Here is a 14395-nt window from a genome sequence, read left to right on the forward strand (position 1 = left end):
TTTTTTCCTTTCTGGCTGTGTTGGGTCTTCGTTGCTGCACACAGGCTTCTCATTGCAGTGGCTTCTCTTGTTGTGGAGCACAGACTCTAGGCGTGCAGGCTTCAGTAGTTGCAGCACGCGGGCTCAACAGTTGTGGCGCGCGGGCCCTAGCGCGCAGACTCAGTAGTCGTGGCATATAGGCTTAGTTGCTCTGCGGCATGTGGGATGTTCCTGGACCAGGGTCAAACCCATGTCCCCTGCATTGGCAGGCAGATTCTTAACCACTGCGCCACCAGGGAAGTCCCAAAGCACCTAAATATATTAAGCAAATATTAACATATCTGAAGGTAGAAATAGACAGTAATGCAATAATAGTAGGGGACTTCAATACTCCACTTTCAGCAATGGATAGATCATCCAGACAGAAAATGAAAAGGAAATATTGGACTTGAACTACACTTTACACACCAAATGGACCTAGCAGACATCTATAAAACATTCCATCCAACAGCAGAATACACATTATTCTCTAGCGCACATAAAACATTCTCCAGGATAGATCAAATGTTAGGTCACAAAACAAGTCTTAACAAATTTCAGTTTGCTGAAATCAAATCAAGTATCTTTTCCAACCACACATGGAATGAAACTGGAAATCAGTAAAGTGGGAAAGCTGAAAAATTCACAAATATTGGAATTGGAAATTGGAAATTAAACAATACTCCTAAACAATCAATGGGCCAAATAAACCAAAAGGAAAATGACAAAAACCTCAAAACAAATGAAAATGAAAACACAACATATCAAAATTTATGGGATGCAGCAAAAGCAATTCTAATTAAATGCCTACATTAAGAAAAAAGAATAACCTTAAATAAACAATCTAACTTTACACCTCAAGAAACTAGGAAAGGAAGAACAAACTAAGCCCACAGTTAGCAGAAAGAAGGAAATAAAAAGATCAGAGCAGAGGTAAATGATATAGAGATTATAAAAACAATAGAAAAGACCAATGAAACTAAGAGTTGGTTTTTTGAAAAGATAAACAAATTTAACAGTCCTTTACCTAAAAGAGGAGTGGGGGAGAAAAGACTCAAATAATAAAATCAGGAATGAAAGAAAAGACATTACAACTGATACCACAGAAATATAAAGGATCAAAGTAGTCTTATGAACACTTATGTGCCAAAAAACTATATAACCTGGAAGAAATGGATAAATTCCAAAAAACATACAACCTACCAAGACTGAATCATGAAGAAATAGAAACTCTGATCATATCTGTAACTATTAAGGAGATTGATGAGTAATCAAAAATATCCCAAGAAAGAAAAGACCAGGAACTGGCCTCAATAGTGAATTCTTGTCATATGATCCAACAGTCCCACTCCTGGGCACATATCCAGACAAAACTATAATTCAAAAAGATACATGCACCTCTATTTTCATAGCAGCACTATTCACAATAGGCAAGACATGGAAAAACCTAAATGTCCATGAACAGATGAATGGATAAAGAAGATGTGGTACATATATACAATGGCATACTACTCAGCCATAAAAAAGAATGAAATAATGCCATTTTCAGCAACATGGATGCAACTAGAGATTATCATAGTAAGTAACATACTTAGTAAGAGAAAGACAAATACCATATGATATCATTTATATGTGTAATCTAAAATATTACACAAATGAACGTACCTATGAAAAAGAAACAGACTCATGGACATAGAGAACAGACTAGCGGTTGCCAAGGGGGAGGGAGTTGGGGGAGGGATGGAGTTGGAGGTTGGGGTTAGCAGATGTAAGCTTTTATATATAGAAAGGATAAACAGCACAGGGAACTATATTCAAAAATCCTATGATAAACCATAATAGAAAAGAATATTTTAAAAAAAGAATGTGTGTGTATATATACATATATATATATATATATATATATATATATATATATATATATATATATATATATAACTGAATCACTTGGCTGTACAGCAGTAATTAACACATTATAAATCAACTATACTTCAATTCAAAAAAAAAAAACAAAACAGTGAATTCTACCAAACATTTAAAGAATAATTAACACCAATCCTCCTCAAAGTCTTCCAAAAAATTGAAGAGGAGAGAACACTTCCAAACTCATTTCACAAGGCCAGCATTACCCTGATAAGAAAGCCAGACAAGGACACTACAAGAAAAGAAAATTACACAGCAATATCCCTGATGAGCATAGATTCAAAAATCCTCAGTAAAATACAAGCAAACCAAATTCAACAACACATTATAAGGATCACATGCCATGATCAAGTGGGATTTATCCCTGGCTTATAAGGATGGTTCAACATAAGCAAGCCAATCAATGAGACACACCACATTAACAGAACGAAGGATAAATATTATATGATCATCTCAATAGATGCAGAAAAAGCATCTGACAACATTCAACATCTTTTCATGATTAAAAACTCTCAGCAGATTGGGTTTAGAAGGAATATATGTCAACATAGTAAAGGCCATATATGCCAAGCCCACAGCTAACATTATACTCAATGGTGGAAACCTAACAGCTTTTCCTTTAAGATGAGGAACAAGACAAGGATGCCTATTCTCACCACTCCTATTCAACACAGTACTGGAAGTTGCAGTCAGAGCAATTAGACAAGAAAAAGAAATAGTCATCCAAATCAGAAGAAAGAAGTTAAATTGTCTCTGTTTGCAGATAACATAATATTATGTATAGAAAACCCTAAAGATGCCACAAAAAAATTGTTAGAGGTAATAAACAAATGCAGCTAAGTTGCAGGATACAAAATCAACATACAAAAATTAGTTACATTCTATACATTAACAACAAACTATCTGAAAGAGAAATTAAGAAAGTAATCCCATTGACAAGAACATCAAAAACAATAAAATGCTTAGGAATAAATTTAACCAAGGAGGTAAAAGACGGTTTTTTGGTTTGTTTTTTTTTTGGGTGGGGGGTTGTTTTTTGTGTGTTTTGTTTGTTTGTTGTTTTTTTTTGGCCACACCGAGTAGCTTGTGGGATCTTAGTTCCCTGACCAGGGATTGAACCTGGGTGAAAGAACCAAGTGTTAACCACTGAATCACCAGGGAATTCTCGTGAAAGACTGGTTTGCCGAAAACTAGAAGACACTGATGAAAGAAACTGAAGAAGATACAAATAAATGAAAAGGCATTCCATGTTCATGGACTGGAAGAATTAACATTGTTAAAATGTCCAAACTACCCAAAGTAATCTACAGATTCAACATAATCTGTATCAAAATTCCAAAGACATTTTTCACAGAAATAGTAAATAAGAATCATAAAATTTGTGTGGAAACACAAAAGATCCTGAATAGTCAAAGCAATCTTGAGACAGAAGATCAAAGCTGGAGGTATCACACTTCTTAATTTCAAACTCTATTACAATGCTATAGTAATCAAAACAGTATGGTACTGGCACAAAAACAAACATATAGACCAATGGAACAGAACAGAGAGTCCACATATATGGTCAACTAATCTTTGACAACAGCACCAAGAACACAAAATGGGAAAAAATAGTCTCCTCAATAAATGGTTTTGGGAAAACTGGATAGCCACATGCAGAAGAATACAATTAGGTCCCTATTTTACACCACTCACAAAAATTAATTTGAAATGGATTAAAGACTTAAATGTATGACCTGAAACGGTAAAACTCCTGGAAGAAAACATACGTGAAAAACTCCTTGACGTTGGTCTTGGCAATGATTTTTTTGGATATGTCATCAAAGCTCAGGCAACAAAAGCAAAAAGAAACAAGTGGAACTACATCAAACTAAAATGCTTCTGCACAGCAAAAGAAACAATCAACGAAATGAAAAGGCAATCTACAGAATGGGAGAAAATCTTTGAAAACCACCTATATGATATATTCCTAAAATATATAAGGAATTCATACAACTCAAGAGCAATAAAAAAAAAAAAAATCTGGTAAAAGAAGAACACTCCCTAACACCATACACAAAAATAAACTCAAAATGGATTAAAGACCTAAATATAAGGTCAGACACTATAAAACTCTTAGAGGAAAACATAGGAAGAACACTCTTTGACATAAATCTCAGCAAGATCCTTTTTGACCCACCTCCTAGAGAAATGGAAATAAAAACAAAAATAAACAAATGGGACCTAATGAAACTTAAAACCTTTTGCACAGCAAAGGAAACCATAAACAAGACAAAAAGGCAACACTCAGAATGGGAGAAAATATTTGCAAACGAAGCAACTGACAAAGGATTAATCTCCAAAATATACAAGCAGCTCAATATCAAAACAACAAACAACCCAATCCAAAAATGGGCAGAAGACCTAAATAGACATTTCTCCAAAGAAGATATACAGATGGCCAACAAACACATGAAAGGATGCTCAACATCACTGATCATTAGAGAAATGCAAATCAAAACTACAATGAGGTATCACCTCACACCAGAGAGAATGGCCATCATCAAAAAATCTACAAACAATAAATGCTGGAAAGGGTGTGGAGAAAAGGGAACCCTCTTGCACTGTTGGTGGGAATGTAAATTGATACAGGCACTATGGAGAACAGTATGGAGGTTCCTTAAAAAACTAAAAATAGAACTACCATATGACCCAGCAATCCCACTACTGGGCATATACCCTGAGAAAACCATAATTCAAAAAGAGTCATGTACCACAATGTTCACTGCAGCACTATTTACAACAGCCAGGACATGGAAGCAACCTAAGTGTCCATCGACAGATGAATGGATAAAGAAGATGTGGCACATATATACAACGGAATATTACTCAGCCATAAAAAGAAACGAAATTGAGTTATTTGTAGTGAGGTGGATGGACCTAGAGTCTGTCATACAGAGTGAAGTCAGAAAGAGAAAAACAAATACCATATGCTAACACATATATATGGAATCTAAAAAAAAAAAAAAATGGTTCTGAAGAACCTAGGGGCAGGACAGGAATAAAGACGCAGACATAGAGAATGGACTTGAGGACACGGGGAGGGAGAAGGGTAAGCTGGGACGAAGTGAGAGAATGGCATGGACATATATACACTACCAAATGTAAAACAGATAGCTAGTGGGAAGCAGCTGCGTAGCACAGGGAGGTCAGCTCGGTGCTCTGTGACCACCTAGAGGGGTGGGATAGGGAGGGTGGGAGGGAGACGCAAGAAGGAGGGGATATGGGGATATATGTATATGCATAGCTGATTCACTTCGTTACACAGCAGAAACTAACACACCATTGTAAAGCAATTATACTCCAATAAAGATATTAAAAAAAAATCTGATTAAAAAATGGGCAAAGGATCTAAACAGACATTTTTCCAAAGATATACAAACGGCCAACAGGTACATGAAAAAGTGCTCAACATTACCAATCATCAGGGAATTGAAATACATATATATATACACACATATACAATGGAATAGTACTCAGCCATTAAAAAAAATGAAATAATGCCATTTGCAGCAATATGGATGGACCTAGAGATTATCATACTAAGTGAAGTAAGTCAGAAAGAGAAAGACAAATACCATATGATATCACTTATATGTGGAATCTAAAATACAACACAAGTGAACTTATCTATGAAACAAAAACAGACTCACACATATAGAGAACAGACTGGTGGCTGCCAAGGGGAAGGGGGGTGCGGGAGGGATGGATTGGGAGTTTGGGACTAGCAGATGCAAACTAGTATATACGGATGGATAAACAACAAGGTCCCTACTGCACAGGGAACTGTATTCAATATCCTGTGATAAACCATAATGGAAAAGGATATGAAAAAGAATATATATATTATAACTGAGTCACTTTGCTGTACAGCAGAAATTAAACACAACATTGTACATCAACTATACTTCAACAAATTTTTGTAAAAAATCATTGTGCTGTACACATGATGGCACAGGAGGAGAAAGGAAGGGAAAGAGGAATCGTGGCTGAGTTGCTCTCAAGAAGCCTACAGTCTGATGGGACAAATGGGACCAACTGGAAAGAAACTTAATTGAAACTAATCTGTGGGCTTCCCAGACATGGCCCAGCTACAAGCCTGGTTTAAGCTCCACCTCAAGGGCAGCAGAGCTTTTTGGTTTTTTTCCCAGATCAGCCGAGGGCAGAGCACACTGGACCCTACATACTGTTCTGTTCCCTTCATATTTTGTCTCCAATAACTCCAGCCCAAGGGATGTGGCCTGTGTGAGCATGTCCGAAGCTGATGGATTGAAGAACAAAGAGGAGACACAAATTCTTACCCCACAACTGGTGAATATTAAGAATTCACTCCCAGCTTCCAAGGTCAAAGTCTCCCAAACTGCCTCTTAGAAGCTCCTAATCCATGAATGAGGTAGTTTAACTTCTTGCACAGACGAGGACAGTGGAAATGGAGGACATGAGAGGGATCAACTACTCAGACACCCTCCACCAAGGAATATCCCACTTGTAAAAATAAGAGGATTATTTGGCTGTGAAACTTGCTTAATAATTGAATAGGAAACTTATTCTGGTTCCCCAGAAAAAAGTCAGACATTAAGTAATGCAAATTCCCATTCAGCCAGGAGCCAAATAAGCAGAAAATATGAATCACTAGATTCTTCCCCATACACCAGATCCACATTCTATTTCACGGGAAAGAAACAAAGAAAATCAAATTCTCTGACATCTGGATTTTGCTCTATCAAACAGACCACCAGAATGGACTGGGGATGGGGCTGCCCACATTTTCTCAGGGCCTACACTGGGGCCCCTCAGAATCACCCAGAGGACCAGCCACATCCTGTGTGTTCTCCTGTGAACCTCTCAGACCCTTTGAGGTCTAACGGGAGAGACTGACTGGCTCATGACCAGGAAGTTAGACAAATGCGAGGTCAGCGCCTGGTAGGGAAGAAGCACCGGGGCTGAGGGACAGATGGTGGGGTCAGCTCACCCAGCCGAGTGGGCCCAAGCTGGGGTAAAACCAGGGAAGGCTTGAGCAAATTTTACCTTCCAGGCAGCACAAAGGTGTTTGTAATTTGTTCTAAGTAAAGATCCACCAGTTTAATAGGTAGTTGCAAAACGATGTTCCCCACTCCCCTTTTAAACGTGGCTGTTTACACACATAAGCACATCTGACATGAGAGAGTTGGAGAAAGCCCCCACTTGTATGTTTGAATTCTGATACTGATAACAACAGCTGTTACGATTTTCTGAACACTTATCCTGTGCCAGGCACCAGACTAAGCTCTTAATGTGTTCACCCATTTAATCCTCATGATAAGCCCATGAAGCCAGGGCAGTGCTTAAGACAGAGGCCAGATCTGAATCTGCTTTCTCCAAATACTAGCTGTACGACCAAGTGACCTAACTTCCCTACACCTCAGCTTCCTCATCTGTAAAATGCACCACCTTGTAATATTAATATGAAAACTAAATGAGTTCTTATATGAAGTGTCTGGAACACAGAATGCACAGTCCAAGTATGGCCATCATCATTATCATCATCATCATCATCTGTTTTCACAAATGAGATAAATGAAGCTCAAAGGTAAGAAGGCTAAGCTATATCCCCACAGTCCATTCTACCGTCAAGTTCATTGTCAAGGCCCCACCCTCCCCTACATTCCCATTCACACAGCATCTGGGTTACACTCTACAAAGCCCCTGTCCTTTGGACGCCTCGGGAAGCAGGGACTTTACATCTTCTCTCTGGTTTGGGAGCAATCACGCTGGAAACACAGCTGGGTGTGGACCGCCTCTCCCTGGGCAGCTACGCACCCGCCCACACCACCATCTCCTTGGCTGGAACCACGTGCTCCTGGGAGCTCTCCCCCTTTCTCCCTTGGCACACTGTGTACTTTTCTAAGAGGATACAGACACGCAACCCCATCCAAACAGCAAGAGAACACATCACGCAGTGGTTCCTCAGTGTCACCACACATGTATACATTTATTCTAAACACATCCCATCCTCACGGCCCCAAAACAGGGCTTTATTTTTAGTGAGGAAATACGGCTGCCTCATGGACAGTTTCTATTAATTAATTTTTTCCTGTGAATGGCCATAATTTCTTGTTACTTGCATGGCTTGTGATTTTTGGTTGTTGAATACTGGATATTTTGAATATGTGGCAAATCCGGAAGTCAGATTTTCCTTCCTCTGCCTATTGTAGGTTGCTGTTGTTTGCTTATTTAGTGACTTTTGTATTTTTGTAAGGTCTGTAGTCTTTGCCACTGAATTCTGTGTTCCTTTAGCTTATCGGACAACTGCTATTTTGGCAGAGTTACCTTAAATGTCTGGAGCCAACAAAAGAAATAAAGAATTCTTCTTTTAGAGGAAAGAAAAAATGCCCTCTTAGTCTTTGCCAACTGGACCTGTGTCAGGGCACGCCTTGAACACTTAGTAGAGGCTACTTGCAACTCTGCCTTAGCTTCACTTCCTGCTTGCACAGAGCCTGAAGGCCAGCAAGAGATGAAAGCCCAGAGTCTTCTCAGGCCTTCTCTGACTGTGTGTCTCACTCTAAGCCTGCACATGGCTTTCTCGAGTCCCAGGCACACATGGAAGCTTTGAAAAGCCCTATTCCCACACATGTCTCTTTCCCAGCCTCTCCTTTCTCAGGCTTCTTGATCTATTACCTGTCCCAAGTATTGCTGCAGGGTGCTGAGGCCAGTACCTGTCTGTGCCTTTAAATGCTTTTAGCAAAAGCCGCCTGTCACCCCAGCCCCAGGAATGCCCTGAGTGAGGAAACAGGAAGCCTTTCCACCTGTCCTGAGGGAGCCACCAGGCAGGCTGACCCCACCACCACAGTTGTTCGAGAATAGTTTCCCTTCTGGCACTCGCAACCAGCACGAGAAGTCTGGGTCACCATCCTCACGGCCGTGGAGCGTGGGGGATGGTGGGTGGGCAATCTGAAATGCCACTGCACCCTCTCACCATAAAGAAGCAGTTTCTCTCTTCACCAGGTTTTCCCTTGGTTGTTGTAAGTTTTTGACTAGATTTCAGAGTTCTTCAAAAGCTGACTCTGACAGTCTTCACCAGCTCATTAGTTGTTTTGGGGAAAGAATGGAGCCCTGGACTTCCCTATTCCACCAATTTTGGTTGCCCAGCACCTTTTGAGCACTCTTTCTACATTTGGGGAAATTCCTATATTGTGAGTCTAAAGATCCCCAAGGTGGAGGCTCAGGACTTGTTTTCCCTGTCTCCCTTGCAGCCAGTAGTACACTTACATCCTAGCAAGATTGGCCCTGTATCTCAGAAATACATAATAAAATAAATGTATTAAGGAACACAGGGTGCTTTTGTCATTCAGGATCATATGCTTAGCACTGGCTCAGCATGAACTGAAATCCTAAACATCCCATTTCATAACACCGTTCAGGCCCCCAAGAATGTTCTCCTCACCTCTTACCCTAAAATCTCTAAACAAAGGGCAACTGTATCTAAGTATCAGAAAGGTTTGTGGGGAGTGGCCTCTGCCAGTGTTGCAGACAGGCACTGTGTCAGAGTATGCGAAGAACTTTAGCATTGAAAATACTTAAGTGAAAGGACAAATTAATTAACTTCTTAATAACTTCTCCTTCTCAAGCAGCATGTGTGCAATAGATTCTAGCATAACAAGCATCACTTGCCAGCAGTGCTGAGCGTCCATTTTTCTGTTTCTCTTCATGTTCCTGCTTGTCGTTTCCAAAGAACATTTTGCAATTTAAGTAGTTAATATCACTCTAATTTGTGTATGTGAGATAGAGAATTTCTATTTGGATAGAAATTTCCATTCTTCTATCCAAAGACAGAAATATAAAGTAATACCAATTCTTTATATTAGCAACTAGATTGACACTGAATACTAGAACTGCAAAAAGTCATGTAAGAGAAATATTACATAATAAAACTATTAATAAAATTGTTTTCAAAATATTAAATTAAAATTTTCTAGCTTTAAACAACTTTGACTTAAACCTTTGATATTCAATACTTATATAATCTGTATTTTGCCCTGTAATTTTAATACTTTTGAATATTTTAGAAGAGCAACTTCACTGAGGCTTTTGAGCTTTAAAATTTAATTTTTACATTAACTTTCATTTATATCTTCTATGAAAACATATTCAAATTTTTCTATTTTGAAACTAATTACACTTTTTTTGTCTTTTGGATCATTACTGCCTGTAGAACATAAACTATGCAAAAACCTTTATTATAACAACATATTTAGTGATTTTATGAAAAATGAAGGCAAGAGAAATAAATTTTATGGAATATATAATAGTTTATAAATTATGAATGTCTTTCTCATTCAAATATTGCTGTCCCATCAACTTGCTCAGAATATATGCAATAATTCAGTTTAGACATTCTGCCAACTTCATCATATAAAACCAAATTTGGGGTTTCATTGTTGTTATGAAGCTGTCAAGATAGGAGATGAGAACAAACATTTTACTAAACATCTTGTTAGCTTGATTTATTACTTTTAAATGCATAGACATATGACACACAGGCCTCTTTTTGAACTCTGGCCCTGGCACAGTCTGCTTGCAGTTGAGTGTGAAGCTTTGATCCAACAGAATGGTGTTTCTCAACCTGGGGTGATTTTGTCCTGCAGGGGAATTTAGCAGTGTCAAAAGACATTTTTGGTTGTCTCAACTGGCATGTAATGTGGGGAGGCCAACAATGCTGCTAACATCCTATAATGTACAGGACAGCCACCCCCCGGCCCCCCCCACACACAGAATTATCCTGCCCAAAATGTCAATTGTGCCAAGGTTGAGAAACGCTGCATTAGAGGATAACATGAAGTCAGTGTGGAACTAATACTAGCAAGGGTGATAGAAACCTCAAGCTTCCAGAAACAGCAAGGGCAAAGAACTCAGGAGCTGAGTTTTTGAACGGAATGGGCCAAAGGTGTAACGGAGATACCAGCCTTGGCTGAAAGCCTCCAAACTAATTCTCTGGCCCTTCCAGAGATTGAGTTACCTTATATCCTGTAATAAATTAAACTAGCTAGAGTGGTTTCTGTTTTTTGCAACGAAAAATGATGACTAATAAAGCAGGTATTACTGTATACCAGAAACTAACAACATTGTAAATCAACTATACTTCAATTTTTTAAAAAAGCAGGTAGGACTAATATCCCAGCCCCCATTTGACAGATGACAAGATTGATCCCCAAGAAGCTCCAGAGCAGATTGGTGAAAGAGCTGGAAGTAGGGCTGTGTTAGTTTGCAAGTAACTAGAATTTAGTTCAAATCAGTAAATTTAATTTTAGTTTTATTAATTTATTTTAAATATACTAAATTTAAATTTAGTTCAAACTAGCACTTTTGAAAAAAAATAGTGGAGAATGTTATTCCTTGCTCACAGAATACGAACATGGGAAGGGTAGGGTGCAGCTGCATCTCAGGAACAACCGGAAGCCAGTCAAACACCGTGAGGACCTGATGCATCTGTCTGCTCAGGGACATTCCTCTGTTGTTGCTCCAAGCGTCTTCTTCCACATGGCCGAAATCATGACAATCAGCAGCACTCAAGGTTTTTATCTTACCATTTCCACCATTTTAAAGACACAAACCTCATATCTTCCAGTTTCAAAAAATCCTCATGTATCTTCTACCTGGTTTGAGGCAGGTGCCCCACCTAAGGACGGACTGTCTATGTCAGAGGGCTGCGGGTTGGGGGTATGTAAGAGCCACGTGCATGCATGGAGGGGGCTGCGGTGGGTAACGGAAAAAGCCACGTTGAGAACAGAGGGTCCTATAGTCTCCTGACATCCACTCAAAGAATGATAAACCCTATTATTCTATAGCCCACCCATTTCCTTTTTGTAACTTAATAAGCCCTTACTAAATTTCAGAGATTGCTCTAAGCACTTGTATCAGGAGGCTAGTAACAAAGCAGAATCATCAATGGGTGATTTCTTGCTCTTCCTACACTGCCATTGCTGAATAGCTGGATCTCTGCACTGTCACCCACACTCCCAGGCCTGGGCTAATGCAGCCCACTGCCCATCACCATGGCAGAAAGAAACAGGGGGCACGGGAGTTCTCCCACCAGCCACTAGATGCTCCAGCCTGGAAGTAACACACATCACTTCTGCTCACAGCTCATTCATTGACCAGAATTAATCACATGGAAAGTACATGTGCCTGGCAGGTGGAGAACCTGAATATTTTGCCAACAGCTCTAATTACCATTCCAGCACTTTATAAGCATTATATTTAATCTTCATGACCACCACAGAGAGTAGTAGTACCATTATCCCTACATTAAAGATGAAGAAACTGATGCACATAAAGGAAAGGCAACTGGCCCAAGATCACAAAGCATGTGATCCATTCTATTAACCGTATCTTTCTTTACTGCCTCCCTTACCTTATTTTCTGTGTGGTCTGCAGCACTTTCATTGCCCATTAGATTACTTAAAACATAAAACTGGGAACCTGGGTGCCAGGACAGTGACCTTGAACTGAATCCTGCCCATATCCCACTCTACTCCCATGCTTCCCTGAGACTGATTTTTGGGACCATGGAATTCTGTGGACTCAACACTATAACACAGACACTGGATGGGATTACACTTTGAAAAACAATCCCATGGCCCAGAGGGTCAGAGATGACTTTTTAAAACATGCTGACATCTTTGATAGGCTAGATGCTGGGGACAGAGATAACAGGGTTCCTGCTGTGGAACATGGACTAGATGTTGACACACCCTGGGTACCCCAAGTGCCTGGATATAGTAAACATATAATAAATTTAGTTACACACTGAAGATAAGGAGAATGTATGACAGAACATAAGGGCCTGAAAAGTTAGACTGGTAAAGCATTTAAATCCTGACTTTGCCACTCCCTAGCATCTTCAATAAATGGTGTCACAGCTCTGTGCTTCATTTTTTTCACCTGAAAAACTGGAGCCAGCAACAGTAGCCATCATGCAGAATTAAGATGAAATGAGATGATACATGTAAAGCTCTTAGTTCCATGCCTGGCATACAGTAGTAAACATTTAACAAACACTAAAAACTACTATTAGCCTTATTAAGGCATTTATATCTTTAGGAGAGAAAAGATAGAGTATAACAACACATGTTCCTTTTGGAGGAAGATTTACGATGGAAGTGACATTTAAGCTGGATCTTGGGAACACCTCTGGGGAAGAGGAGAAGGCATTCCAGGTGGGGTGAGCCATAAGCCAGGGCTCAGAGGTGGGGCACGTATGTGGGGGTGATTTAGAGTTTAGGATTAGATTATGTCTGTATTAAAGATGAAACAACTGGTACTGTCAGCTGTTTTGGGAAGCAATGAATTAGACTGGAAAGCCAAGTAAGAATCAGACTTCCGGTCTCCCAGAGCTTGCTTTCTTCGGGGTCAGTAGTGGAAAGTAAACTTCCTAGCCCGGGGAGAAGGAAAAAGTAATCTCAGATGCTGACTGACCTGTAATAACTCTGGCTTGCCCAGAGAACTGAGTACTCAGAATCCTATCTACCCAAGTTACCCAGAGGCAAGGCACAACAGCTTCTAAATGAGGACACGGCACGCACTGGCGTGGACACAGACGAGCTGCTAAAACATGGAGGATGTTCCTGGCAGCGGTCTTGACTTCCAGGGTCTGGGTAGGTGCTGGGGCCCCCTTTAACACTGACTCAAAGTACATCTGGTGGGCTGTCCCACTCCAAACCCCAGATCTCTGCCTGCTGGCAACAGTAGCACGTTAGGAGGAAAAGCTGAGTTCACACCACAGCAAAATACAACTCTGAGCCAAGTCATTATGCCAGCAGGAACCTAAACTATCTCCAGAGCCTCAAACCCAGGGGTCTAGCCCCAGCCAACCAGCCCCTGGTCATGTTACAACTCTTACTGGGTCTCAGAAACAAGGACTAAGGCCACCTGCTTCCTCACTCATGTGCTGTTAAATTCATCAACAGGTCACCCAATTTTCCTTATCCAGATTTTTCCCACCCTTGTTCATTTTAAACGACAAAGGATCCCTACTAATGGCAAATAGGGCCATTTTCTTGTCCTCACTTTAGCATTTGAAGTCAATGCCCAGTATGATATTCAATCAACGTGTACTTACTAAGGCATCCCCTATGTGCCAGGTATCAGGCTACAGACCAGATAACAGTAAACAAAACATGGCCTCCATCCGCCTAGAGCTTACAACCTTGGCATTAAGAGAACCAATCAACCATCAGCTCTTCGGTCTTCTAGACACACTTCACTTCAGTGTCTGACAAATACAGCTGTAAAATGACTGTCAAGTGATATTTTATATAACATCTTTCCCTCAACTGAGGTAGGTTTTTTCCATTATCCCCAATATACAGATGAGGGAATCAAGGTTATTAGGTGGAAAAGCAGACCTCAATCCTGGTGTACTGAGCCCCCCAAACCC

Source organism: Eubalaena glacialis, chromosome 13, assembly GCF_028564815.1.
Source record: "Eubalaena glacialis isolate mEubGla1 chromosome 13, mEubGla1.1.hap2.+ XY, whole genome shotgun sequence".
In the NCBI taxonomy this organism is placed as follows: Eukaryota; Metazoa; Chordata; class Mammalia; order Artiodactyla; family Balaenidae; genus Eubalaena; species Eubalaena glacialis.